This window comes from Muntiacus reevesi, chromosome 14 (assembly GCF_963930625.1).
Source record: "Muntiacus reevesi chromosome 14, mMunRee1.1, whole genome shotgun sequence".
NCBI classification, from domain to species: Eukaryota; Metazoa; Chordata; class Mammalia; order Artiodactyla; family Cervidae; genus Muntiacus; species Muntiacus reevesi.
This window is the reverse complement of record NC_089262.1, coordinates 7,923,233-7,950,133: the sequence shown is the minus strand read 5'-3', so window position 1 is coordinate 7,950,133 and position 26,901 is coordinate 7,923,233. Positions and strand designations below refer to the sequence as shown.

General features: G+C 47.2%; 1 protein-coding gene and 1 non-coding gene across 3 annotated transcripts in view; one reads left to right on the top strand and one right to left on the bottom strand.

Moving 5' to 3' along the window:
• Nucleotides 1-682: 682 nt before the first annotated feature.
• Nucleotides 683-752, bottom strand: LOC136146791 (small nucleolar RNA SNORD123). Its single transcript, XR_010659077.1, has one exon. It is a non-coding gene; the product is annotated as a small nucleolar RNA SNORD123 (small nucleolar RNA).
• A 2,905-nt stretch (nt 753-3,657) lies between these two features.
• Nucleotides 3,658-26,901, top strand: part of SEMA5A (semaphorin 5A) — a 534,007-nt gene continuing 510,763 nt past the window's right edge. The window contains exon 1 of one of the 2 annotated variants that reach the window (XM_065905244.1): nt 3,658-4,162. The gene's annotated coding sequence lies outside the window, so the exon portion shown is untranslated. The remainder of the gene's footprint in view (nt 4,163-26,901) is intronic. The other variant, XM_065905242.1, reaches the window with a different exon arrangement.

The window sequence follows — 26,901 nt, the reverse complement described above, 5'->3', positions numbered from 1 at the left end:
AAAAAAAAAACAAAAAACAAAAAACAACGAGCGATTCTGGTGAAGCTCAGGGGATATGATTAGGAGCTGATGGCTCCAAGCTCTCCTTCCTCGGTGATTCAGTCACCTGCGATTGTAACTGTGAGTCTTCCAAATATTTAAAATTGCTGAACAAAAACAGCACCAGGTAACTTTAGTGATGCATAAAACTTCCTATCTTTTTCTCAATGTTTGGCCATTTTAAGAAAAAAAAAACTGATGGGGTTGATGAGATGATCTAGTCATTTTTTTCAGTTTCTCAATGCCATGGATCTAAAAGAAGCAAAACGGGGTGAAAAGAGAACATTTGTGGTTGGTGACTGTAACGTGTTCCCTGTTGATCGGTAAGAAAATCCAGTTATGATGGAAACGTGTAGAGCCACAATTTCTATGCTGAGGTTTTCCATGATATGGATGCAATCTCATTGCATTGTAAGGATCACAGACAGCAAGGTTTCCTGCTAAGGTCACTTCTGACCCAGAGCAGCATGGCAGTCTCCTCTGGGGGATGTTCTCTGCCACCCTCTCCCGGCTCCTTTCAGCTGAGGTGGCAGTTTAACCATGAGGCTGAAATTCAAACAGAAGGGAGGGAGGTAAAGACAAGACAAAATCAGTTATTTGTTTCCGAGATATGAGACCCCTCACATTCCCACCTAGAAACTGAGGTGAATCAGGAAATGGATGGCGTTTTTCAAATCACATGAATCAGCGCCCCAGAATTCATCATTTTCACCAAGTGCTTGGCTGGTTTTCATTCCTTTATATTATGGCTCACCAAATACAGTTTAGGGAGAGCTCCGATTTCATGTTTAAAAGAAGATAACTAAACACTTTCGTTTTGAAATGATTCCCTCTAGTTTTGGCTGTGATGAGAAGCAGCTTAATGTCACATGGGCTTCAGCTAAGACTTATCAAAGGAAAAAAAAAACTCAGAAATTGCATTTGGGAAAAGAACACACTTGTGGATTCTTTTAAATGAGTTTTGTTGTAGAGAGCCTACTTCCGTGCAGGGCCTCGGGTGACTATTTCACTTGTACCAGTTTCTTTTTCTGTGAATGTTTACAAAGGATGTATGTGCCAGCAGGTTTGTTTAAGCTCCTGACAAGACTATAGCTCAGAAAAGTTCAGGAACTTTCTCCAGGTTGCAAGGTAAATCATGACTTCAGTTTAGTTCCATTTAGCTGTAAAGGCGCATCCTAAATGATTATTTGGTTTCTCCCGTTCCTCATTTTTATTATTCATTTACTTATAATTCATTATCACTAAAAATACATATTTTAACAACGCTTTGGTATAGTCTGTAAGTACCTATCAAATTGCCCCGCACTCTAAGTCACCACACACACACACACACGGACTCCCCTAGTTGCTCAGTCAGTAAAGAATCTGCCTGCAATGCAGGAGACCTGAGTTCAATTCCTGGTTTGGGCAGATCCCCCGGAGAATGGCTACCCACCCCAGTATTCTTGCTTGGAGAATCCCATGGATTGCCTGGTGGGCTACAGTCCATGGGGTCTCAAAGAGTTGGAAACGACTGCGTGACTAACACTTTCACTCCTTCCACAGACACATAAAGTTACATAATTTATTGAGTTAAATGTTATCAGCCCTCTTTGGGTGATACTTCTTCTCCCCGCTCAGCCCTCTATATGCCTTTAAAAAAAATTCTTTATTATTTTTTTTTAATGCCTTTAACTGTAGTGTTGAGGGGCAAAGGACGAGGAGCAGTAAAACACGTTGGATTCTAGCTTCTGTCTCCCTCTGCCCTGGCAGCTGGAAGATCCAAGGTCCACAGAGTCACCCTTGAATGGTGTCAAGTGTGAGGCTGGCTTCTCCTTCCGCCCAGGAGCAGAGCAGCCTGGCGAGACCTTGGCCAGCCTCCGCCCTCCCCAGGAAGCACTCCTGGGTCTCCCTGCCACGTTGGCAGGAGAATCGGAATGTCGGGAATGGAGCTGGTGCCCCACGTGCCCCGCACAGAAGGAGACCTGTTAAAGCTTTTCCTGAAGGCCCCAGGAGTCCAGCAGCTGCTAGGCACCTGGCTGAGTGCCCCCAGCACAACCCCGGGAAGAAAGCATCTCAGACGCCCGCCCAGCTACTGATATTTCCTCCGGACATCTTAAGGAAATCCGAGTGAGGCCCAGAGTTGTACCTCCAACCGCTCCATCACCAGCCCTACAGAGCGACTGGAGATTTCAGGCTGGGCTGGGCTTCCACGGAAACCCGCGGGATTACTTTCATTTAATTCTTTTATTTTTTAAAAAAAATTTCTAGAAAATAAAGATAAATCAATGTCAGTTTGTTTTTCTGTTGTCTTTCTCCTAGATCTATGTGGCTCCCCCGGGAGCCCTGACACTTCCAGCCAGCGATGGGTTGTCTTCATAGATGAACGCAGGGACACAGTTCTGGGCCCATGGGGCCACCTGGCTATTGTCACTGCAGTACAAGGGCCTCGGTGGGGCGTTCATGAGTTTCCTCCCCCCAGGGAAGCTTGAAAGTCACGCTCTGAAGCCCAGTAGGAGAGAAAAGGGCCCAGAGAGACTGTCCCCAACCCCCATCCAGCAAGGTCAGGCGCAGCCCTTCAGCGTTCCCTCCCAAAGTTTTGCAACAAAGTACCAACATACCTTTTTTTTTTCCCCCAACGAATTCCAGGAGTCTTGAAAGGTACTCTGCTTTTCAACTACGAATCTTTTTCGCCTGAGTACTCGCTCAATCAAGGCGAAAGAACCGGCCGAAGTGCAACAAGTAACATTTGCCCCATAACTGGACGAGACCACTGTCCATCTGGGACATTATCCTCTCTTAACACGCAGCCCGGCCACTCGGGGATCCCTTGACTTGCCTCCCTGGTTCGCCGAATTTGTTCGCTTCTCTAGTTCAACGCTGCAAAAATTGACCCCATCTAGCCGGGAGGCGCAACCCCCCCCCCCCCGCCCCCAACACGCTCCTCCAAGAATCCGCAGCAACTTCCCTCGGTCTTTTGTGAAGTTTTCAGCGCTGAGCACACAAGAGGAACGAAATCACACACTCGGAGACCAAAGGATCCCCGCGGCCCCTGCCCACCCCCAGCCCCCACCCCCCGGCCGGGTTAGCCGGGGTGGGGGGCGCGCACGTACCTGGAGCTGAGGTCGCTGCAGTGGACGCGCCACGTCCCGAGGCTCGGCCCGCGCCGCCTGCGGCCCTTTATACCCCCCACCCCAACCCCAACCCCAGCAGCCACGTCGGAGCGGCCGGACAGGGGACAGGGGGCGGGGGAGCGACCGAAAGTTGCGCGGCGGGGGAGGGGGGCTCCCTGAAAGTCAACGCTCGGACGCCCTCGCCCTGAGCGGGCAGGAGTGGGGGCCTCCCCGGAGTCCAGGGGGGCGCCCCGGGAGCGGAGGAGGGGGTCCAGTCCCGGGAAGGGGCGGTGTCTGGGGAGGGGCCCGGGAGGTCAGGCGCGGGGCGGGGCGCTCGGGTTTCGCCCGGGCCGGGAGGGGCAGGAGGCGGGGCGGAGGTGGGCGGGGCCGGGGCGGGGCTAACGAGCGTAGGCGGGGCCGGGGCGGGGTTAGGGGCAGAGCTAACTGGGCCGGGGCGGGGCCTGGGGCGGGGCGAAGCGGCCCCGCGCTCCCTGCCCTGGCTCCCCGCGCCGCTCTTCTCGCCGGGAAGGCAGCGCCAGCGGCTGCTGCTCTCCCTGCGGTGGCTCCCGCGCGCTGTGCTTCCCGCCGCGGGTGGGCTCCGCAGCCCCCTGCCGTCCGCGGCCCCGGGCCCAGCGGCGACCCGCCACCACTCTCCACCTCCTTTCGGCGTGGGGGCGCCCCGGCTCTTGTGGCTCATCCCAGGGGCTCCCCTTTACCTCCTCCAACCGGCGGCTTCCCTGCGGAGCTGGCTGGAGCACCCAACTTTGCCTCCTCTCCCGTCGCTCCCTCTGGGCGCGAACCTGCTCACCTCCGGTCCGGCAGTGCGCCCGGGGACCGTGCGCCTGGGGCTCGAGCCGGCGCATCCCCTCTCCAGCCCGGAGAGCACCGAGTTGGGGTAACTCTAGGGAAGTGGCGGGGGGCGGCGGCGGCTGCTGCCTGGACTTCCTTCGCGGGCGCTGAAGAAAACCCTCGCAGCCGCTCTTGACCCCCGGGCGCCGGATGACTGGCACGGTGAACGCGCCTTGCACCTGGTGAGCGACCCCTCCACCCCACCCCGCACTCTGACCCGTCCCCGCGTGGTCGTAAGCTGCAGCCGCGAGCGAGCCGCGTTGGGGGCCAGCACTCGGGGGCGGCAGTTGGTGCGTGGGTCGTGTGGGTCTCGGCAGGGTCGCTCTGCAGGCGCGGGGAACACAGTCCCGCGGTTGCGCTTGCGGGATCCGGACTTCCCAATGCGGGGGGGAGGTCACCCACAGTTGAGCAGGTTTGCGGGCTGGAAGTTTGAGTCTCCGCCTTTGCCGAGGTCTGAGCGTGCAAAGGGAAAAAGCGGGAGCGACCCGGTGGGCCCCCGGGCGTGGGGAGCGAGGGCACCCTCCTAACGCCACCTTAAGGTGCACGGCGGAGCTCGCTGCACGCACCGGGCGCGTGTCCGGGCTCGCGCGGTAGGGAGCTGAGGGCAGGGTCCCGGTGGCCGTCACTTCGCAGTGCCTGCCTGGGGCAAGGTTTTCTGGTCGAGTGACTGGGCTCTGCGGCGCCCGCGAGAAACCAGGAGGCGGTGGGACCCGGGCTCAACTCCTCCGAACGCTGTGGATAAGCAGGGAGGGAGACCGAGGCAGGCGGCCGCCCCAATCGCCGCGGCCGGGGATGTATACAGGCCCCGGGAACCGCCGACCCGATGGCCTGGCTGCAGCCAGGCTAGTCCCTTCCGCGGGCATCTCTCCCGCCGCCCCACCACTTCGCATCCCCTCCTGGCTTAGGATTTCGGGCTTGGGAGGCGGATCTGGGCGCCTGAGGGAGGATGCGCGGAGGAGCCGCGGCCGAGGAGGGGTCTCCCCGGGTCGCTCTCCGCCCCGGCGCCCGGTGCCAGGCCTAGCGCGGTCAGATCCCGGGTCCCTGGGCTTTGGTGGGAAGCGCCTTTACCTCCTCGCCCTCCCCTCGCTTTGTACCTGGATGCGGCTGGCTGTTGAGAGTTGGGGTTGAACTTTTCCTGCACTTGCGGTGTCCCGGGGACTCCCGGTAGGGGGCGCCGAGAGCGAGCGCTGGAAGAGGGCCTGAGGATGCTGGCTGGCTAGGATGGCTTCCTCTGTGCCCGGTGAGTGGGTGGGGGTCCCGGTGAGTAAAGAGCAGGACCAGGCGGATCTTGCCATCATTTCCTAGAGGCGGAGGGTGGCGGGGTAGGTGATCTGTCGACTAGGGAGGGAGTCGTCAGCCTTGTTAGAAGGGACAGGAAAGGTGGTCAACAAACTCAGGCCCTTTAAATAGAAAGACTCCTTCCAGAGACAGACGCATCCCTGTAAAATCTTCCTGTTTGTGCGTCTGCCTTCCTCCCCCCTGACCTTTGTATTTACCCAGAAAGAAATGGGAATCGGGTGAAGAGAATGTGAGTTATGTTTAATATTGACATGAAGTTCTCCTCCAGGAGCAGATTAGTGAAAACGCCAGGAGTTACAAATGACTGTTGCATCTTTTTTTTTTTTTTAAATTAAGGTTTATGTTGAATCTTGTTTTTTTAAGAAAAGCCAATTGTATGTCACAATCAGCTTATCTGCAAGAGCCCTGTCATGACGGCCAAGTTTGCAATCAACAGATATGTTATTAAATACAGAGTTAGTCTTTCCTAAGGAGACCCAGAAAGACAAAATCAGACTTTACCAGGGAAGATTTTAACACCTAATTAGGATTGCTAAATTAATTGCTGATTAGTGCCACTTCCATTATTGAAGAGAGTGCAGAGTTTATCCTGTACTGTTTTGAATGACCAGTTCACACTTTCAGTTCTAGCTGATAATAGCTTAACTTGTGTACCATTTAAATAACTTTCCCTCTATGTCTGTGTTTACCCCAGAGGAAACAGGGATTTTGTACCCCCAAAGATTTTTTTTTTTCTTGTTTGTCTTAAATGAAAATAGTGGTCTGAAGTACAACTGCTTGGGCCACTTGAAACAGATTTCTTTTTTCTTCAGTTTCTTTCTTGCAGAAACTTTGCCACGATAGAGCAGCTCATCCATGATGCTACACTGGTTGTGCTAGTTCTTTGCATACTCATGGAACCCTTGGGGTGAGGAGTTGGTACCTGCTTTTACACGCTTTTACATACTTTGCTTAACAGGGAGAAGATGGATGATGCTAATCATTTTATGTCCTTTACAAATTGCACTAACTTAATCGGTTGTTTTAATGGCAAGCAGCTGTGAGATTCCTGCTGCGAGCAAAGCCTTTGGTCTCCTGGGTGGTAAAGCTTGTTTTTGTCCAAAAGAAGTTTTGGGGATGTTCAAAACTTGATAAAGATAAACCTGTGCTTTTCACTGCCAGTCTCCTTTTAAAATGATTCTTCTCCCTGTCTGGGTAGGATGAAGCATAGAAATGTGTAGTGTAGTGGCTGTTAAAAGATGTTGGCCGGTGGGGCATGATGAATATGTGCATGTTCCCATAAACTTTTGCTTAAGTTTTAGAATTTGTAGACCTTCCGAATCCCCACCCGTAGTTTTGCAGCAAAAAATCTTGTTCACATTAGACTCTTGATTGAAGATGTTAAAACCCACAGACTTTTCTATGTGTTGTATGCTAATTGCTCAAAATAAGAGATGCCAGCTCCTTGGGACTCTGTCTTTTGCTCCTGATACTAGAGAGAACTGCTTAGTTGAATCATTACATTGTTTTTTATTAACTTGGTGATTATTTTTAATGATTCCAAATGTCTGTTTTTGTTGTTATAAAGTCACTGAAATGGAGGCGTTCCTTCTGATACACATACCGGGAAGTGGGGGAGGGGAAATTCCCCTCCTTCATTAAATGTCCAGCAGAGGTCTAAAGGCATCCCATTATATAAACAAGTAATCAACAACTCCAGAGTTAACTAAGATTAGGACCTAATCCATAAGAAGAGGTTTGGATCACAAATCCTACAGTTTGTGAGACAGAACAAGTTAATTAGTTTATACTATGTCAGAGTCAAGGAATCCATTTTTGGAGTATTCTGTGTACAAGTGTTTGAGCAAAGTCCCACATCCTGCAATAAATCCTCCATAATTCTTGATTCTAAAATTGTACTATATTTGTGTTTTAAAATGCTTCTGAACTTGTTGCTATAGTTACACAGACAAGTTGCTGAGGGTATAATTATAACACCAAGGTGACACATTTTTACGTTTAGAGTGAAATAATTTTTAAAAGGTAAGTTGCGATGTCTAACAAATTTGAGTTACAGCCAAGTGCAAAGCGTGTGTGTGGAACCTTGGCCATTTCTGCCCACATGCATCTTTGTACATTTATACAGAGAAAGTCAACTCTTTTCTTGAGTCTTAAGATGAGAACAAGTAAGCACTTTGAAGTTGTTTATACTTGTCTTTGTGTACTGTTGTTAACGTAGATATTTTCACATAGGTCTCTGGCAGCCTTTTAAGATTGAGATGCAGAAGTTTGGTTGAAAATTGCTGATTTTTATCACTCTGTTTGCTGCCTTGTAGAAATGATCAGTTGTAGATAGGGGGCAATCTGTGGTTTCTGATTCCTGCACATATTGGTAGCATCTTAAAGATTAAATTCAACAGGTGAGGAGTGGCTAGCTCATTGGGAAGCTGTTTGAAGAAGCAGCTTTTTGTGTGCTTGATAAAGATGTCACTGACTTCTGTGATGAATTTATCAGGTACTGGTTATCCAGATTACACAGAATCAATTTCCAACGGCAAGAAAAGAGGAGAAAAATTAAAGCAAGCTGGAATATAAATAGACAAGCTTGTTTTGATTCAGAATTTATACCAAACAGAACAAAGCAAATGAAAACTTGATGCCAGAGAAGGTCCAGTATAACAAGTTATTGTTATGTACTGGTATTGACACAATTAATCTTTTTTATCTAAAGGTTCTAGATCTAGGGAAATTTGGCTCTGAATTTCAGAGTATTCTGAAGCAACTTCAAAGACAAGCTATAGGTCCCTGGGGCATGACATTTAAAATAGGATTAACCCGATGGTGGGCTCACGGAAACAGAAAACTTTCTCAAAGGAATTGCTCTTGTCTTTTTCTTTACCTTCTTTTATTGTCCAAGATTAATGGCTGTTTGACAAGAGCGAAGTTGAGCACTTCACTTCTCTTTCCTAAGTTTTAAAATGTCTTAGTGTGGTACTGTTGCATTTGGAAAAAATTAAATCATTCCGTTCTTTACTCTTTTTTTTCCCCCCCTACATACACTCGAATTGGTTTCCTGGTTAAGATTGAAGAACACTAAATTTTTAAATGAGAATAAATTTTTAGAGGGTAATTTCTTTGCTTTCTGGAAGGCCATGAACTCACTAATCTTTATCTTCCCATCCGTCATTCTTTACTTGTCACCATCTCTCTGGGAAATCGGCTACCCTAGGGTTCATATAGAATGGTGAGGAGGTACATATTGGAACGATTTTATTTTATGTTGCATTTTTATGTCCATTTGCAAGTAGATCACATTACTGCAATAGGTAATTCAATTACAGATATGTATGATAAATAACCAGGAGATGGATGCTATCAGAAGGCAATTCTGGAGAAAATAATACTGTATTTGCTGAGATGTGAAATTAAATAAGTTCTAGGCAAGTGACAGTCAGGATTGAGAATGGCCAAATTGTTCACAGGAAAAAGAGCCCCTTTCAGTCAGTCCAAATTCACCCAACATTTGGCAGCGATATATGATATGCCTATGCAAGGAAAAAGCAGAGTCAAAGAAAAACAAATAAAGCAATAAGAAAAATTCTGCTAAGCTGTGTCCTGTGAATTGTCTGCAGCAACATACGATGGTTAGTGCCTGGCTGTTAACTTCCCGGAACAGACGCATTCCTTACCGACTGACCCCCAATACAATTCCTTACAAAGAGCTTCCCTTTCTGTAAAGAAAACTGGAGATGTGACGTGTCTCGGGGAGCTGAACTCAGTCAGCCACCAAGGATGCAGCTGCCTGCTGCCAGGACTTCGCCGGGACCCGGTGCCAAGTGAGCGCCCCGGATGGAGGCCAGGGACGTTTATAGCTGGACAGGCTGCAGCCAAATGGGCTTTAGCATCACAGCGGGCTGCTGTGATTTCCTTTTGCCGTTCGTTACAGGGCCCAGATTTAGATCTGCCGTAAAACTTTACCGATTGTAAAGCTGAGAACATTGTTTGTACCTGGTGCAGCATAAAACAAAAATAATCCCTTGGGATGCAAACTTCCCTTTGTTCAACGGACGTTGCCGTGAAGGCCATCGTTCGTGCCAGTCGGAACAGGAGGAGAAGTTGCTTCTGAGACACCCATCAAGTCAGTTCCTCAGCGTGTGCTAGCTGTGAACTTTGGGAGACTTAGTTCTGGGAAAGCTGGGTGGAATCATTACCAGGAGCCTGGGCTCTGATAAGACTGCTTGCCTAACTAGGCAGGGCACTTAGGATGGCAGCACAGAGGTCCCCAGGGGACAGCCCGCCTGCGGGGCTGGAGCGGTGTAGGCGGTGGTGGCCGGCTTCCAGGGCAGCTGGTGAGGGGTGGTGAGGGCAAGCGTCCCTGTCCCTGCTCAACGGCGGGGTGCCGGGTAGGGACTCCCCGCATGACGGATGCGGCAGAGCGTGTGGGTGGACTGGGGGAGGACCAGGCGGCAGTGATGGGCCAGGGTGCCAGGCCTGCCTCGCCCCAGGGCTCCTCGCAGGGAGGTACTCCAGAAGGGAGAAGGGGATGTGGCGGGAAGCAGGATGTCTCTAGGAGAGGGGGAGGCTGACCCAGGGAGGGCTGGAGGCAGGGCAGCACAAACCACAGCTAGGGTGATGTCCAAACTGGACGTGGAGGACAGGTCGAGGGGACAATCTCGATGCAGTGGGAGAAGCAAGCCAGCTGGACTGGCTGCCCGCCACGTGTGGGTACCATGCTGGCAGATGGCTGCTGCTAACGTGCGGGAAGAGCCAGGGGCGTGGGCCCTGCAGCGGGCTGGAATCCATTCCCGGTCTGGGGCATGAGCGCCTGAGCTCATCCGAGCATCCTGTATGATCCCGGCCCCCCGACGTGGCTCAGTCCCACATTGTCTCCTCCTCCTGACCCCAGCCCCTTTGGCCTCTGCGTGTTCTCTTCCTTCTGCTCGGAAAGCTTTCCCTCGCCCCCCCACTTGCCTGGGCAGCTCATGGCTTTCAGATCTGGTCTCTCAGAGGACTTTCACTCAAGTGTCCCATCTTCAGAAAGGCATCTCCGCATCACGCTAGCTAGGACCCCATCCCGTCCCTCTTTCCTCTCTTCCTCAGCCTCCTCTTTTTCTCTTCTTAGCTTTTCACTCTAACCCAGCAACTGTATTGGCTTAAAGTCTTTAACCAACAGAGAATGGAAGCTTAGGAGCCGGGTGATACTGCCTCTAGTGAATCTGTGTTTAGCAGGGCGCCTGGCACACAGGCTGCTTTGGGTTCAGGTATGTGGTGAGTGAATGAATGGGAAAATGCCTTTATGTGGTATATAAATAGTGCAGACTGCGATACAGTGTCCTGGACAAAAGCTATGGCTTAAAACTTTGGGGGCCAACCGTGGAAGCTAAAAACTATTTAGGTGGAGAAAAGTGTTTCAGATACTCCCAAACTGATTTATTGACATTGTCTTGAAATACAGATGTCCTTGTGAGCCAAGGACTGTGAGCTTCATATTTCCTATACAGGGCTATTTGCCCAGTTGTAAATGCTTGTTCAATGAATCCGGGACCTTGCTGGATTGGGAGATTAGCATAAAACACTTTGTGTGTATTCTAATAGTTTATGTATATTAAAACATAAAAAGTGAAATTCAGGGGTGTTGTTTATTTACTGAGAACAGCTGCCCTTCCCTCTGCCACCCACAGGCACAAAAATTCCAGGCACTGTATTGTATCCTCATGACATTTTCACACATTACAGAGACTTTTCGAAATTCCAGAAAAAGTTTAGAACTGTGGAAGCCTTTCTTCTTGTATTGCTGAGATGAGGCCCATGAGCCCTGTCGCTTAGTTGGATTTATAGATTTAATAAGCTGAAACAGATGAGTGGATAAACAGAGTGTGGTCCAGCCATACAATGGGCTACTATTCAGCAATCAAATGAATGAACTCTTGATATGGGCCATACTGAGTGTGAACTTTAAAACATTATGCTTTGTGAAAGAAGCCAGTCCCAAAAGACCGTGTGTTATATGATTCCTTTTATGTGAAATGTCTAGAACAGGTAGACCTGTGAAGACAGAAAGCAGATTTGAAGTTATCTGAGATTGGGGCTGGGGATTGGAAGAAACTGCTGATGGGCAGCTGGGGTTTTTCAGGGAGATGGAAAAATTCTAGAAGTGGATAATGGGGACAGGCACACAACATGTGCATTTACTAAAAATCATCAAATTGTACACAAATGGTATGTAATCTATGCCTCAGTGAAGTTGTATAGTTCCAACTTAGCACCAAAGAAATCCAAAACCTCAAAATGCAAGAGGTACATAAGATAATGACAATAATTTATAATGTTCTGAGTGGTTATAATGTACCAAAACATTTTACCCACTTAAAAGAAAAAAGGCATACTCTGGGGCATACTCTCTAAAGAGTTCTTTGAACCACCCATGGCCTAAACAAATCCTGGTGTGTTTCCTGGGAATTGTGTCTGTGTTTCCAGGATTTTCACAAAGCCCAGCGCTGACGCCACCGGATGCTGGGTGAGCAGCATTTCTTTGATCCCCAGGCACTTCCTGGGAAGTGTATCAGAGCTGTGATCTCTGTCCTGAAAACAAGCAAACCCAGGTTGTTTCCAGATGAGACCCGGAACCAAATCAAATCAATTAAACTCGTCTGACCCCTGGGCTACTCCGTGTTTGCTGCCCACCAGTTTCCAGTTGTCTATTGAGGATACTTTCGTTTTGCCAGTTTTTAAAATCTTTTTGGTGTTGTTTATTATTATTATTCTTTTTGGCTGCACTGGGTCTTCACTGTACTGCACAGGCTTCTCATTGAGGCGGCTTCTCTTGTTGGGGTGCACAGGCTCTAGGCACTTGGGCTTCAGTTCAGTTCAGTCGCTCAGTTGTGTCCGACTCTTTGTGACCCCATGGACCGCAGCACACCAGGCTTCCCTGTCCATCACCAACTCCTGGAGTTTACTCAAACTCATGCCCATTGAGTCAGTGATGCCCTCTAACCATCTCATCCTCTGTTGTCCCCTTTTCCTCCTTCAATCTTTCCCAGCATCAGGGTCTTTTCCAATGAGTCAGTGTTTCACATCAGGGGGCCAAAGGATTGGCCACAATCACAGCAAACTAATCAAAGTGATCACATGGACCACAGCCTTGTCTAACTCAGTGAAACTATGAGCCCTGCTGGGTAGGGCTGCCCAAGACGGATGGGTCATGGTGGAGAGTTCTGACAAAACGTGGTCCACTGGAGTGGCAAACCGCTTCAGTATTCTTGCCTTGAGAACCCCATGAACAGTATAAAAAGGGCTTTAGTAGCTGTGACTCATGGGCCCTAGAGCATGGGCTCAGTATTTGGGGCTCAGGGGCTTAGCTGCTCCGTGACATGTGGAATCCTCCCGGGCTGGAGATCCAACCCGTGTCCCCTGCTTTGGCAGGTGGATTCCTTTCCACAGTGCCACCAGGGAAATCCTCTTCTGCTAGTATTATTGGTACATGGGCATCACTCTGGGTGGGAGTTGGGGGGGGGGTGGAGAATCTTGGAAAACACACCATCTCCTGCTTTTATTACAGCTGCAGGGTCTGGAACTCTGGAGCGTGGCTCTCCTCGCCAAAGAATGCTGCTCTCCTGGGATGGGGCAGAGTGCGTGGTACCTGCTTCTATATCCTTGTTCACCTAGCAGAGCATCTGCTTCGGCTGGTGAGGTGACTTCTGTTGGCCAGAGCTGGTGGTAGGATGCAGGGTTTTGAATGCCCAGAGCCCAGACAGTTCAACTGGAGAGGGCCCTTTTCCCCCATTAGAAGAGTCCTTAGAATCGTTTCTGGCCCTTTCCCTTCTGCTTTGTCACATTCTGCAGTTAAAGCGCAAGCTGAGATTCGGTTTTGGGCCGAGGTTCACATGAATTGCCTGTGATTTCCTTGTTCTCCGACGATTGTCCCTGGGTGGGAGTGTCTTTAGCTCTTTCCCCTTGTTTACGGCAACTTCCATCTGTTTAGTGCCTGAGAATCCTCTCTGCCTCCTGCCTCGGGCCTTGCTTGGCTCTCTCTTGGGCACCTTACCCTCCCCACACCAGTTGGTTTCCACATGGTGACTTTCCGTGGGAGTGTTTACTTTGGCAAAGACGATCCCGGCTCCAGATAGACTGGGCATGAGATGGCCGGCTTTCAGAGCTCGTATGCCTCTTTCCATTAGTGGTGACGTATTGCTCTCCGGTCCTGGGATGGTTCGGGCAAGCATTTGTAAAGAGCGTCTAATGTCTTCAGCCCTTGTATTGGTCATATGCAAAAATTGAGATGGACAAGAGTTTAAAATTCTAGGGCAATAGTTTTATTGACCTCTTACCAGCGTAATTTCTGACTCGTTCATTCTGAGTTTGCCTCCTCCCAAACTGGCAGCCTAACCTACACACAAATTAAGAGTAAAATTTTTAAAATGACCATGTTTTTCTGTTACCACCCCTAAATTATTACTCACCCTTGGTGAGTAGTAAGGAGTTCTTTATGAGATTGCATTAATATTTCCTTCTGCTTATTAGGTGGCAAAGGAGTGGGTGACATTTATATTTGGATGTCACTTTTGATGGCTTTAATTGGTCAATAAAGTACTGTTTAGGTGGGTACTTTTGGTAGTTGTTTTGCTTCATTTGCAATGAGCGAATGCTCTCCATATTTTAAGGGTAACTATTTAAGTATTCAATTAAAGAGATTGACTGGTTACATGATGAGAGAAGTTTCCATGTTGCCAGGACAGAGACTTGATTTGGAAATACAAGGAATAAGAAAATGATGCCATTTTTCTCTTAAGACCTCCTTTTAGAATCATTGTTGATTTGTATTGGATCTGAGAGCTGGAGTTGATCGTAATTAAAGGAAGATGTAATGTTAGATACAGAATTCTGTGAAGACATTGCCCTAAGTGGGAAAAATGTATTAGACCATTAGTTTTGATGATTTTTAAAAAATTTTTTCCTAATCATTTCTTTTTCTGAAAAGTATCCAGATGCTGAGATCAAATACTGATTTCAGACAGTCTAGCGTGTACCGGATCCTACCTTTATTGGGTGGTTGGATCACAGGGAAGAGCCTGGAATGTTCACTTCACAGCCTGGAACGTTACTATTGCAATCCCTTATATCTGCTGACACCTCCTCCCGCTGCCCTTGTTCTGAAGTTTAAACTTGAAGGGTCTTTGACAATGTGTCAGGGAAAGAAATCTTTAATGTTTGAGCTAGAAAGTTGGGCATTTTATTTATTAAGTTTAATATTTCTGGGCTGTAAGTGGAGAAGAAAGATCATGTTTGATGGAGCTGGGGTCCAGCCTGCAGATGTTGAAACTTTGCCCGAGGTAAGGTGACCAGATGTCCCATGTGGAAAGGAGCTTGCTGAACTGTGGTTTCTTGTTCTTTCTAATGAAAGAAAGAACTGCTGCTCCTCCAGTATCCTCCGATGTTCTTTTTATCCACCCCCCTCCACCCCCACCCCCCCACCCCCCCACTCAGAGGGATTCTTCTGCGGTCCTCCTTATTGTGATCTTTCTCTGGTCAATTTCTCTGCTAATCCAGCTGCCTTTTTAGTAATGCATTTCTCCTTCACCACAAAGTTCTGAGCCGAGCTCGAAACTTCTGATCGGCCCTTAGTTTGCAACAAGGCCCGGCTCACTCTCTGGCCCTCCCCTCCTCTGTTTCAGCTCCCGCCCCCATGGGAAAGGGTCTGGCCAGGCTCTTCAATGGCATCTTCAGTACTTGACTCTAAGCTCTGGGGGTACCGAGCCACGGCTGGATGATGTAATATCAGAGGTGTCGTCGATGGACTTCCCTTGTAGCTCAGTCTGTAAAGAATCTGCCTGCCATGCAGGAGACCTGGGTTCGATCCCTGGGTCAGGAAGATCCCCTAGAGAAGGAAATGGCAGCCCACTCCAGTATTCTTGCCATGGACAGAGGAGCCTGGTGGGTTGCAGTCCATGGGGTCACAAGAGTCGGACACAGCTTAGCGAGTAAACCATTACCACCACAACCATCGATGGACACGCTCTTTTGCTCAGCTGTGTTCCTGGGCTGGTTCATGTTGGCTTATGAGGTCAGTCCTTCTCTAGGTCAGTTATAGGTATGATGGGAATATGGTGGTGATTTAGTTCCCTCCCTTCTTTAGTTTCATGTCTGATGGTGCTCTCGAGTTGGGAAAAGCAGGCATCGGCTTATTAGGTGAGAGAAGCCCTTGAGAGAAGGCAGTGGGGACTTCTCCACCCCTCAGCCTTTCCTCTTGATGGTGGAGGTCGGGAGCCTTGGAGTTATGCCTCTCAAGGTCCTGCCTCTTTTCCACATGGAACTCTCACTTCCTTGGCCCCTGGTCACAAAGTTGGTGCCAGGAAAAGTGGGGATACCTGAACCGAGGTGTTTGAGGCGACAGTCTTTCCCACTCTGCCTGTCTACCCCTGCATCCTTTACAATGCACATCTGAAACCAGTGTAAATGCCTTCTGTGAACGGAAATTGTGCGGTGGTTGGGGGTGGGCCTGGCTGGGTGGAGACGGGAGGGCCCAGGAGCCCTGAACATCCAGGCAGGGGCTTATTGGCTGTCAAGGCTTTCCAAGCCGACTCCCAAGTCAGGCCTGGAGCCAAATTTACTTTCCGTCTGTCAGCTGTGATGGAATTCCTAGGTCCTATCGCCAGCTTGTGAAAAGAAATCATTCAGGGAACTGCAAGCTGGCAAGTAAGAATTGCAAAGGTTCATTCACTCAAAAGCTGACGCCTGCAAATGTTATTTAACTTTGAACAATTTCTCTGGGCCCAGCTGCTGGGGTTCCATCTCCCTGAGATTTGTGTTGGTGCAGAGGAGAGGTCATGGGGAAGGGCTCATGGTGGGCATCTTAGCAGACAGGTCCCAGAGATGGTCCTGGCAGAAGGACTTTCTGGATGTCTCCACCTCACTCATCCCTGACCCAAGCGTTGTTCAGTAAGGTCCATTTCTTTCAAACTCCATGGAGTAAATAACAGTGCTTGGACTTCAGCTGCTAAAACTCGAAAACCCAGTTAGGACTGTAGAGTCAGGTTTCACAGTGGTTAGACGCCCTGTCAATTTGAATACCTTGAAGACACTTTGAAAAAGAGTGTGTGTCAGTGCATTAATTGTTTTTGGAAGGAGGCTCAAGGTCAGTGCTTTCCACTTGGGCCGTGGCTACAGGGGAGACTGACTTGCTAAGCCGGGGAGGAGTAACCTTGCATCTTTGATTAGGAGGAAGAGTACTTTCCAGTGTCTACAGAGTATTTCAGAAAGACTTCTCTTTCTCATATAATGAAAATAATAACAGAAGGTCAAGCACTCCAGATACAATTTATTGGTATAGTTGATTTATGATATTCGTTTTTCTCTTTCTGACTTACTTTACTCTGTATGACAGTTTCTGGGTCCACCCATATCTTTACAAATGACCCAGTTTCACTTGTTTTTGTGGTGAATATTCCGTTGTATATAGATGCCACATCTTCTTTATCCATCTGGTGATGGACATTTAGTTTGCTTCTTTGTCCTGTCTGTTGTGAACAGTGCTGCAGTGAACATTGGGGTATGTGTGTCTTTTTGAATTATGATTTTTCTCAGGGTACATGCCCAGTCATGGGATTGCTGCATCATATGGCAGCTCTATTTCTAGTTTTGTAAGGAACCTCTGTACTGCTGTCCGTAGTGGCTATACCAACCTACATTCCCATCAAGAGTGTAGGAGGGTTCCCTTTTCTCTAGACCTTCTCCAGCATTTATTGTTTGTAGACTTTTTGATGATGGTCATGCTGACCAGTGCGAGGTGATCCCTCATATGGGCACTGAAAAGTGAAAGTGAAGTCACTCAGTCGTGTCTGATTCTTTGTGACCCCATGGACTGCAGCCTACCAGGTTCCTCCATCCATGGGATTTTACAGGTGGGAGTACTGGAGTGGGTTGCTGTTTCTTTCTCCAGGGGATCTTCCCGACCTAGGAATTGAACCTGGTTCTCCCACATTGCAGGCAGATGCTTTACTGTCTGAGCCATCAGGGAAGACAATATATGCACTACCACGTGTGAAGTAGATAGCTAGTGGGAAGCTTCTCTACAGCACAGGGAACTCAGCTTGGTGTTTGGCGATGACCTAGAATGGTAAGATCAAGGAGTGGGAGGGAACTCCAGGAGGGAGGGGATGTATGTTTACCTATAGCTGATTCACGTTGTTTGTTGTATGGCAGAATCTAACACAATATTGTAAAGGAATTATTCTCCTATAGAAATGAACTACATTAGATTTCTTTGTTTGGGTTTGTAGATGGGAGTAGTATGAGCTTTGGAGTGACTTTGGGAAAGAATAGGCCAGATAAATATGCTTCATTTGATCTCTGGCATCCTGAGTTCTTTGGTAATCTTTCAGAAAAATCTCAGTTTTTCTTCTTGTGGTCAATGACTTTGCTCTTTTATGTTAAGAGGGAAGAGAGTATCGCGACCTCTCAGCTAGTGAGTGGATTAGAGGGGAGACTCAGCCAGGTGCGTGTCTCATGTCATGCTTTTCCAGAGTTTCACCCAGATCTTTGTCTTCTACCAAAACTCTCAGCTCCGTTGGTGCCTTGGTTTGGGGTCTACATGACGAAGTGACCCAGAGTGGGGAAGGTTGCCCAGTCTGTCCCTTGCAGTGGGTCTGCTGAGGTTTTGCCCATAAAACGGGGCTATGAGTTCACCCCCAGTGGTCTTTCCCTTAGGGTCTCTTTAACTACTGGTGGTAGTGTGTGAACTTTAAACCAACTTTTGGATCTGCCACCAAGTGCCTTTCAGTGGGTTTTTGATTTTTGTTTTTAAATGAAAAGTGTATGTTCCCAAAAGAACTGGCTTTGGGGCCCAGATTTTCTGCCTGGAGGTTGTTGGAGATGGGGCTAAGTGGGAAGAATAAAAATCATGATTGGAGGCTTGGCAAAAATCATCATGAAGAGACCCAGACAAAGGGCACAATTAGTTCATGGCTGAGGCTGGGCACTGATGTGGGTGGCCCTGAGGGCCAAGTGCCCCTTGTGGTTCTTTAATTGCACTTTTGAGTGAACAACCAGTCTAATTAAGTCATGAAAACTAGTCAAAAGCAGGTTAGGGAAGAATGCTTGCTTGAAGGAGTGTGGGAACCCTCGTGTTTATCTCTGTTACTCTTCAAGGGCATGCTACCCTTTCTATTTTCTTTTCTTTTTTATATTGGAGTATAGTTGATTAACAATGTGTTAGTTTCAGGTGTATAGCAAAGTACAGGTAAACATATGCATGTATCTCTTCTTTTATAAATTCTTCTTTTCTCATTTAGGTCATTACAGAATACTGAGCCGGGTTCTCTGTGCCATAGGGCTTCCCTGGGGACTAGGATGGTAAAGAATCTGCCTGCAATGTGGGAGACCTGGTTTCCATTCCTGAGTCAGGAAGATTCTCTGGAGAAGGGAGTGACAATCCACTCTAGTTTTCTTGCATGGAGAATCCCATGGACGGAGGAGCCTGGTGGGCTATAGTCCATGGGCTGGCAAAGACTTGGATGTCACTGAGCATGAGATTTTTAAAAAGCCCCCCATGAAGTAGACCATCAGTACTGGGTTCATTCCTGTATCTTTCCTCTATGTAGGAAGAAAACGATTTGTAGCCGTATTTCTGTCAAAGAGTTAGGCATAAACTTTAAAGAATTGGTTGAAAGCAAAAGGCATTCATATAAAGACATAACTAGAGGTACATATGAAACGTGTTTGAAATGCTTGACTTTTCTGAGCAATCAGGAGGTTGTTAGCTGTTTCCTTTTCCCACTTAAACTTTCGAATGATTAATGGGATTTGTTTAATTAAATGTTCCACATTTACGTGGAGTAGAGGCCCAGGGAGTGTTCTGAAAATAGTATCAATTGTTTTCTATTGATCTACAATATGCAGTATGGCTTGCTTATCCCGAGAGAAAAGGCATTCAGTTTTATATTAATAATCTTTTTCAAATTATTTAACTGTTAGTTCTAAAGTGAAAAATCTATTTAAAACATCCTCTGGACCTCCTGAAAAATTCCCTGTCATGAAATACTCCTTTACTGCATTCCAGAGGAAGAAGCTAGTTTTAAAAAGAGAAGCACGCTTCTGTGGCTACCACAGTAGGTTGAAATGTGCCGAGGGGTAGCTGGACTATTTTTAGCGAGTTCCAACGTATCCTGTGGTGGCTGATGTCCAATGATCCAAAATTAGTCATGGGATCTTGGCCACCACAATGTCTGGGACTCAGCCGATCAGCATGCTCAACATCTTTGAATTGTCAGCCTAAATCTACCAGTAGGATTGATTGCTTTGGTCAAACAATACATCATTCTTTGCAGAAAACAAAAGGATTACCTCTTCTTGTGAGCTAAAATATCAGAAGCCTTGGAATTACGGGCTAGCAAGATGGGTGGTGAATAAAATTGGGAACACGTTCAGGCTTTTGGAAGATGACAGTCTCTTGGTGATGAAGACAGTGAAATACCTAAGAGGGACATTTTTACTTTATTCTATTGGTGGGGGCATGAAAAAGAACAGCTGAGATTTTTTTTCCCTCTTCTGCTTTGTTTACATAAAAAGAAGGTCAAAGGAGAAGGTTGATGGGGACCCTCAAGGCAGAAAAAGCTTGGTCTTTCATCTGTAGAAAAAAGGGGGGATACAGTTACCTTCTGAGAAAGGTGTCTTCTTACACATGGTGCCCCCAATCATTCTAGAGACAGATGACCTATTCACCTTGAAAGAAATAGTTTTACGTTTCCCCGTGCCTAGAGAAATGCTTCCTTGTTAAATACACACCCAGCATACAATTATCCTTTGCTGTGTTCATTGATTACTTTTTTTCCCAAAGGTTTTTCTGTTTGCTTGTAAAGTAATCCATAGTTGACAGAGGATGGGCTAATTTTTAATAGCTTTATTCTGACAAATCCTTTCTGTTGTCTTACTTTAAATTGACATGGCAAATGGGAGGTGAATTTGATTCGAAGGAAGGGAAATGCACTTGGCTGGAGCATAGTCTCTTATGTGTTGACTATTGACTGCCTTCTAATTGATACAAGCGTTCCATAGGATTCCAGAATTTAGGGGACACAGTTGAAACCGTCCTCTGCATCTCTTTGTCTGCGTGCAGGGCCTGTTCTGAACCCTCGTGGACAAATCATGGTCTGTTATGTTCTTAAAGAGGAAAGTACCTTGCGGCTTCTGTTGTAACTTGGTCCACTGGTTTTCACTGTGGTCCAGCTCCAGAGGAGCACTGGGTGAAGGGTGACATTTGATCATCCAGCAAGTGTTTACTAGAAACTTCCTCTCTGTCCAACACCAGGCCTGCTCTGGGAATACAGTGAATGTAGGACATAGAGGCTTTCTGTTCTCTTGGTCCTGTTTTTCCAGTTGGGTATTCCTTGCCCTGGCAAGGCTACCATTTTTCTCCAGTGTTCTTCAAGAAAACTTGCAGGATGCTTCAGTTCAGTTCAGTTCAGTCACTCAGTCGTGTCCGACTCCTTGCAACCCCGTGAATCACAGCACGCCAGGCCTCCCTGTCCATCACCAACTCCTGGAGTTGACTCAAACTCATGCCCGTCGAGTCGGTGATGCCATCCAGCCATCTCATCCTCTGTAGTCCCCTTCTCCTCCTGCCCCTGATCCCTCTCGGCATCAGGGTCTTTTCCAATGAGTCATCTCTTCACATCAGGTGGCCAAACTATTGGAGTTTCAGCTTCAGCATCAGTCCTTCCAAAGAACACCCAGGACTGATTTCCTTTAGGATGGACTGGTTGGATCTCCTTGCAGTCCAAGGGACTCTCAAGAATCTTCTCCAACACCACAGTTCAAACGCATCAATTTTTCGGTGCTCAGCTTTCTTCACAGTCGAACTCTCACATCCATACATGACCACTGGAAAAACCATAGCCTTGACTAGATGGACCTTTGTTGGCAAAGTAATGTCTCTGCTTTTTAATGTACTATCTAGGTTGGTCAAAACTTTCCTTCCAAGGAGTAAGCATCTTTTAATTTCATGGCTGCAATCACCATTTGCAGTGGTTTTGGAGCCCCCCAAAATAAAGTCTGACACTGTTTCCTCTGTTTCCCCATCTATTTGCCATGAAGTGATGGGACCGGATGCCATGATCTTAGTTTTCTGAATGTTGAGCTTTAAGCCAACTTTTTCACTCTCCTCTTTCACTTTCATCAAGAGGCTTTTTAGTTCCTCTTCACTTTCTGCCATAAGGGCGGTGTCATCTGCATATCTAAGGTTATTTATATTTCTCCTGGCTATCTTGATTCCAGCTTGTGCTTCTTCCAGCCCAGCGTTTCTCATGATGTACTCTGCATGTAAGTTAAATAAGCAGGGTGACAATATACAGCCTTGACGTACTCCTTTTCCTATTTGGAACCAGTCTGTTGTTCCATGTCCAGTTCTAACTGTTGCTTCCTGACCTGCATACAGGTTTCTCAAGAGGCAGGTCAGGTGGTCTGGTATTCCAGTCTCTTTCAGAATTTTCCACAGTTTATTGTGATCCACACAGTCTAAGGCTTTGGCGTAGTCAATAAAGCCAAAATAAATATTTTTCTGGAACTCTCTTGTTTTTTCGATGATCCTGGATATAATTTGATCCAGGATGCTTCAAATGCCATTAAACTTTGAGGATTGCCTTGAACCTCTAGCCAGGATGGGGTGACTGTGGGTGGAAGACTTGGGCGTGGGAACATTTGGAACAGCGTGCTCTGGTCTCCACGCCCTGGCAGAGCTTCCTTCCTTACTGGGGCTGGAGGGACCTGAGGGGGTTTGGAGGATGCCCCACTAACAGTAACACCTGGTTGGTGCTCATCCTGGGCCCTGGGAGGACCCGCCCCCCCCAACCCGGGGTGCAGAGCTGCACCCATAAGTGTACATGTAGCCCGGGCACATGCCTTCTGATGTTCTCTGGGAGCAGAGAGGGCCTGACACCCAGAAATGCCTTCAGGAAGATTAAGGGAAAGATGGAACTGCCCACGGTCTTACCTTTAGGACCTTAGAGAAGTCTGCAGGTATCTCTGTGGGATGGCTCAGAGATCTTCCTCATCAGGGCTGGAGGTTGAATGATTAGCTCTGTGTATGATTTGGCTAAAGGGGTTTATGTCACTGGCTTCAAACATGGGACAGATTTCTTGGTGGTTTTCTTAGAGACAGAAATCACATAATCCACCTTTGTTGCAGGACTGTCATTTCCAGTGTCTAGTGCGCTCTGCAGTCGGGATAAGAAAGGAACCTGACCTTTCCTGAAATAGAAGAGCCTCGGGATGTGGAGAGGGCAGTTGGCCCTGGAGCAGAGTTAGATAACTAAGCTGCCTGAGACCCAGTCCTGCCCAGCCTTCCCGGGGATGCTCGCACCCTCTGCCTGTCTCTCTCTCTGATTTCCTAGCCCCTTAGCAGAGCATCTCAGTTTATGCAAACTCCTTCGAAGAGGGATCCCAGCCTGGTGGTCAAGATCCCTAGCCAGAGTGTGGTTGCAGGAGAAATTCATTTTTCTTTTCCACGAGCCTTCCTCCTTGTATCCCAGGTGCCCCCTTCCTCAGAGTCGAACCATCATCAGTGGTTCTCTGACGTCAGAATGCCAGTGACTATTTAAATCATTCAGGCTGTGTGTCAGCGTGCTCCATCCACCAGTTCTCATTGCAGAGGTGTTTGTGACCCAGGAGAGTGAACTCACTCACTTCTGTTTTCTTCCTTTTGTCCTTTTACGGAAACCTGAAGGAGAAGCACCTTGTTTGGGGATAAATGTGGGCCAATATCTCAGAAATTAAAAAAGAGACTATTATAAAGAAGCCCATTCCCTCCAGCCTCAGGATGTTGTTTGAGACTTAAAGAGTTTATCAGTGATGTGTGTTGTTTCCTTTTGGATATTTCATTTGGATAAAGGTGTTGATGTTATAATTATCCATCAAATTATATGCAGCTGTGAAAGCCTCCAGAAGTAGTAAAATGTGGCTGTTCGTCTAAATGGGAGTATCTGAGCTCTCTTTGGGTCACCTCTGACACTGTGTGAGCATGACTTTTTATTTACACATGTGGTGGGGACTTCCGTGATGTTCCAGTGGTTAAGAATTTGTCTGCCTGTTCAGGGGACACAGGTTCGATCCCTGGCCTGGGAAGATCCCACAGGCCGCAGAGCAACTACTGAGCCTGTCCCCTAGAGCCTGTGCTCTGCAACAGGAGAAGCCACCGCAGTGAGAAGCTGCACACCACATCTAGACAAAGCCAGAGGGCAGCAAGCAAGACGCAGAGCAGCCAAAAATAATAAACTAAAAAAAATCACGCAGTCTGTCTTTCATGGTGTAGCCCAACACAGCAAAGGATCACCAACTTGCTTTGGATATAATCTCCAGAAACAGTCTCATTTAAGAGAAGCACAAACTGTAATCAAGATTGCCAGGAGAAATATCAGTAACCTCAGATACATAGATGACACCACCCTTATGGCAGAAAGTGAAGAGGAACTAAAGAGTCTCTTGGTGAAAGTGAAAGAGGAGAGTGAAAAAGCTGGCTTAAAACTCAACATTCAAGAAACTAAGATCATGGCATCCAGTCTCATCACTTCATGGCGGATAGATGGGGAAACAGTGGAAACAGTGACAGACTTTATTTTCTTGGGCTTCAAAATCACTGCAGATGGTTGACTGCAGCCATGAAATTAAAAGACACTTGCTCCTTGGAAGAAAAGCCACAGCAAACCTAGACAGCATTTTAAAAAACAGAGACAGTAGTTTGCTGACAAATGTCCGTCTAGTCAAAGCTATGGTTTCTCCAGTAGTCATGTATGCATGTGAGAGTTGGACTATAAAGAAAGCTGAGCACTGAAGAATTGATGCTTTTGAACTATGGTGTTGGAGAAGACTCTTGAGAGTCCCTTGTACTACAAGGAGATCCAACCAGTCAGCGCTCAAGGAAATCAGTCCTGAATATTCATTGGACTGATGAATATTCAGGACTGAAGGACTGATGCTGACTCTGAAACTCCAATAGTCTGGCCATCTGATGTGAAGAGCTGACTCATTTGAAAAGACCCTGATGCTGGGAGGGATTGGGGGCAGGAGGAGAAGGGGACAACAGAGGATGAGATGGTTGGATGGCATCACCAACTCAATGGACATGAGTTTGAGTCAACTCCCAGAGTTGGTGATGGACAAGGAGGCCTGGCGTGTTGCAGTCCGTGGGGTGGCAAAGAGTTGGACATGACTGAGCGACTGAACTGAACTGAAGAGAGCTAGAGAATATGGGGCTCTGGAACAGCAAGTGGGGCTCTGAGCAAGAGCCCCCAGCACGTCTCTCTGTCTACCCCACTAATCTTTTGACTTTGCCTTCTTCTTAGAGGTCACCCTAGCCACTGAGCCTTTTGGAAACTTTGTGGAGTCTGTTTGAACATGATACCTTTTGGATTTTACGGTGGTTTAGTTTCAGATAACTACTCTGAAGGCCACCCTTCCACATGATCCCAGGGAAAATATAAAACACTGAAAGTCTGGTTAGTGAAGTATCAGAAAGAGAAGTTAGCCACACATCAGGTTGCCCCGAAAGAACTTTATTTATTTATTTATTTTTTAAATTTTATTTTATTAGTTGGAGGCTAATTACTTCACAACATTTCAGTGGGTTTTGTCATACATTGACATGAATCAGCCATAGAGTTACAGAACTTTAAAACAATTAAAAAAATAGGTTTTTTTGGACCTCACCGAGTAGCATGTGGGATCTTAGCTCCACAAGCAGAGATTGAACTTGCATCCTTTGCATTGGAAGTGTGGCATCTTCACCCCTGAACTGCAAAGGAAGACCCCCCAGAGAAATTTGATTTCACAATCCCCCTGTCCTGCTTGCTGAAGAACTTTCAACAGAATGAACGAATAACTGAAAGTCAGGTTCAGAGTTACTTGCAAAGGTACCCATGGAATTTTATAAGGATGTGAATACCAAGAGGAGCCCGGGGTTTGAACACGAGTTAGCAATTTAATGTGAAAAACCAGTTCTGGCTCCAAGTCAGTAGATACCTTAATCACGTTGGCAGAGGCCTGTATGTCAAAGTCTGAAACGTTCCTGGCATAAAGAGCTTGCATGTTTTATTTTGTTTTGATTGAAGTTTATCAGTGGTAGCTTTGGTTCCATAGCTTCACCATGAAATGAAGACCTCAGTCCTGAAGCCCTTGCGACGAAACCCTGTTGCTGGTGGGGGAGCAGGCCGAGGTAGTAGGCCCTCTCAGCGGCCCCCCGGGGCCGGCCAAGTGGCTTCCTGACCTCTCAACGAGGCGCTGACAAGCCTGGCCACTGGGGAGGACACGTGGGGATGTTTACTGCAGTGATACGGTGGAGGCGATGTGAGGGAAGGCTGGCACCCCGACTCAGGCAGCTTCACACCCAAGGCCTGGCTGCCATCCCTGGATGGCTCCTCAGACCGTGATGTAGCCGACAGCTGGTTGTGCTTTCAGAACTGGAAGGCAGTCTGATAGTGAGAGCCAGAACCATCTGTATAGAGCCCTACAACAAGCCTCAGTGCTCCAAACAGGCCGCCCTTCTGCCCCTTCCTGGATTTTCTGGAAACACCAAGACCTGCAAATATAATTGCCGTATCTTACAAATAACCTAATGGCAACAACAGCAAAAATAAACCCGTGGGATTCCATCAAAGGCTTCTGCACAGCAAAGGAAACCATCAGCGACATGAAACCTGTGGTCTGGGAGGAAATATATTTGCAAATCCTGTATCTGATGAGGGGATAGTATCCAAAATATATAAAGAACACATGCAACTCAATAGCAAAAAGACAAGTAATCCAACTTAAAAAATGGATCCAAATAGATGTCTTTCTAAGGAAGACATACAGATGGCCCACGTAAAAAGATGCTCAAGATCACTAACCATCAGGGAGATACAAATATAAATAAAAATGAGATCATACCTCATATCCGTTAAAATAACTAGTAGCAAAATGACAAGAAATAACAAGTGTTGGTGAGGATGTGGAGAAAAGGGAACTCTGTGTAGGGTGTGTAAATTAGTGTGGCCATTATGAGAAATAGTATGAAGAGTCCTCAAAAAATTAAAACTAGAACATCATTTGATCTAGGTATCCCATTTCTGGGAATTTATCTGAGGGAAAGCAAAGCCCTAATTTGAATAGATACCTGCAGCCCCACATTTATAGCAGCAGTGTTTACAATAGCCAGGACCTGGAAACAACCTAAATGTTCATTGATGGCTGAATGTGTAGAGAGAATATGGTGTACACACACACACACACACACACACATATTTTTCAGCCACAGAAAAGGAAATCCTGCCATTCATGACTACATGGATGGACCTTGAGGACATTATGCTAAGTGAAATAATTCAGATAAAGATATATATCAAATGATTCACTTATATGTGGATTCTTAAAACAGATCAGTTTCTTAGAACTGATCAGTTAAAACAGATCAGTCCTGGGTGTTCATTGGAAGGACTGATGTTGAAGCTGAAACTCCAATACGTTGGCCACCTGATGTGAAGAGCTGACTCACTGGAGAAGACCCTGATGCTGGGAAAGATTGAGCGCAGAAGGAGAAGGGGACGACAGAGGATGAAATGGCTGGATGGCATCACCTACTCTAGAGAATTCTAGAATTCTCTAGGCCAGAATACTGAAGTGG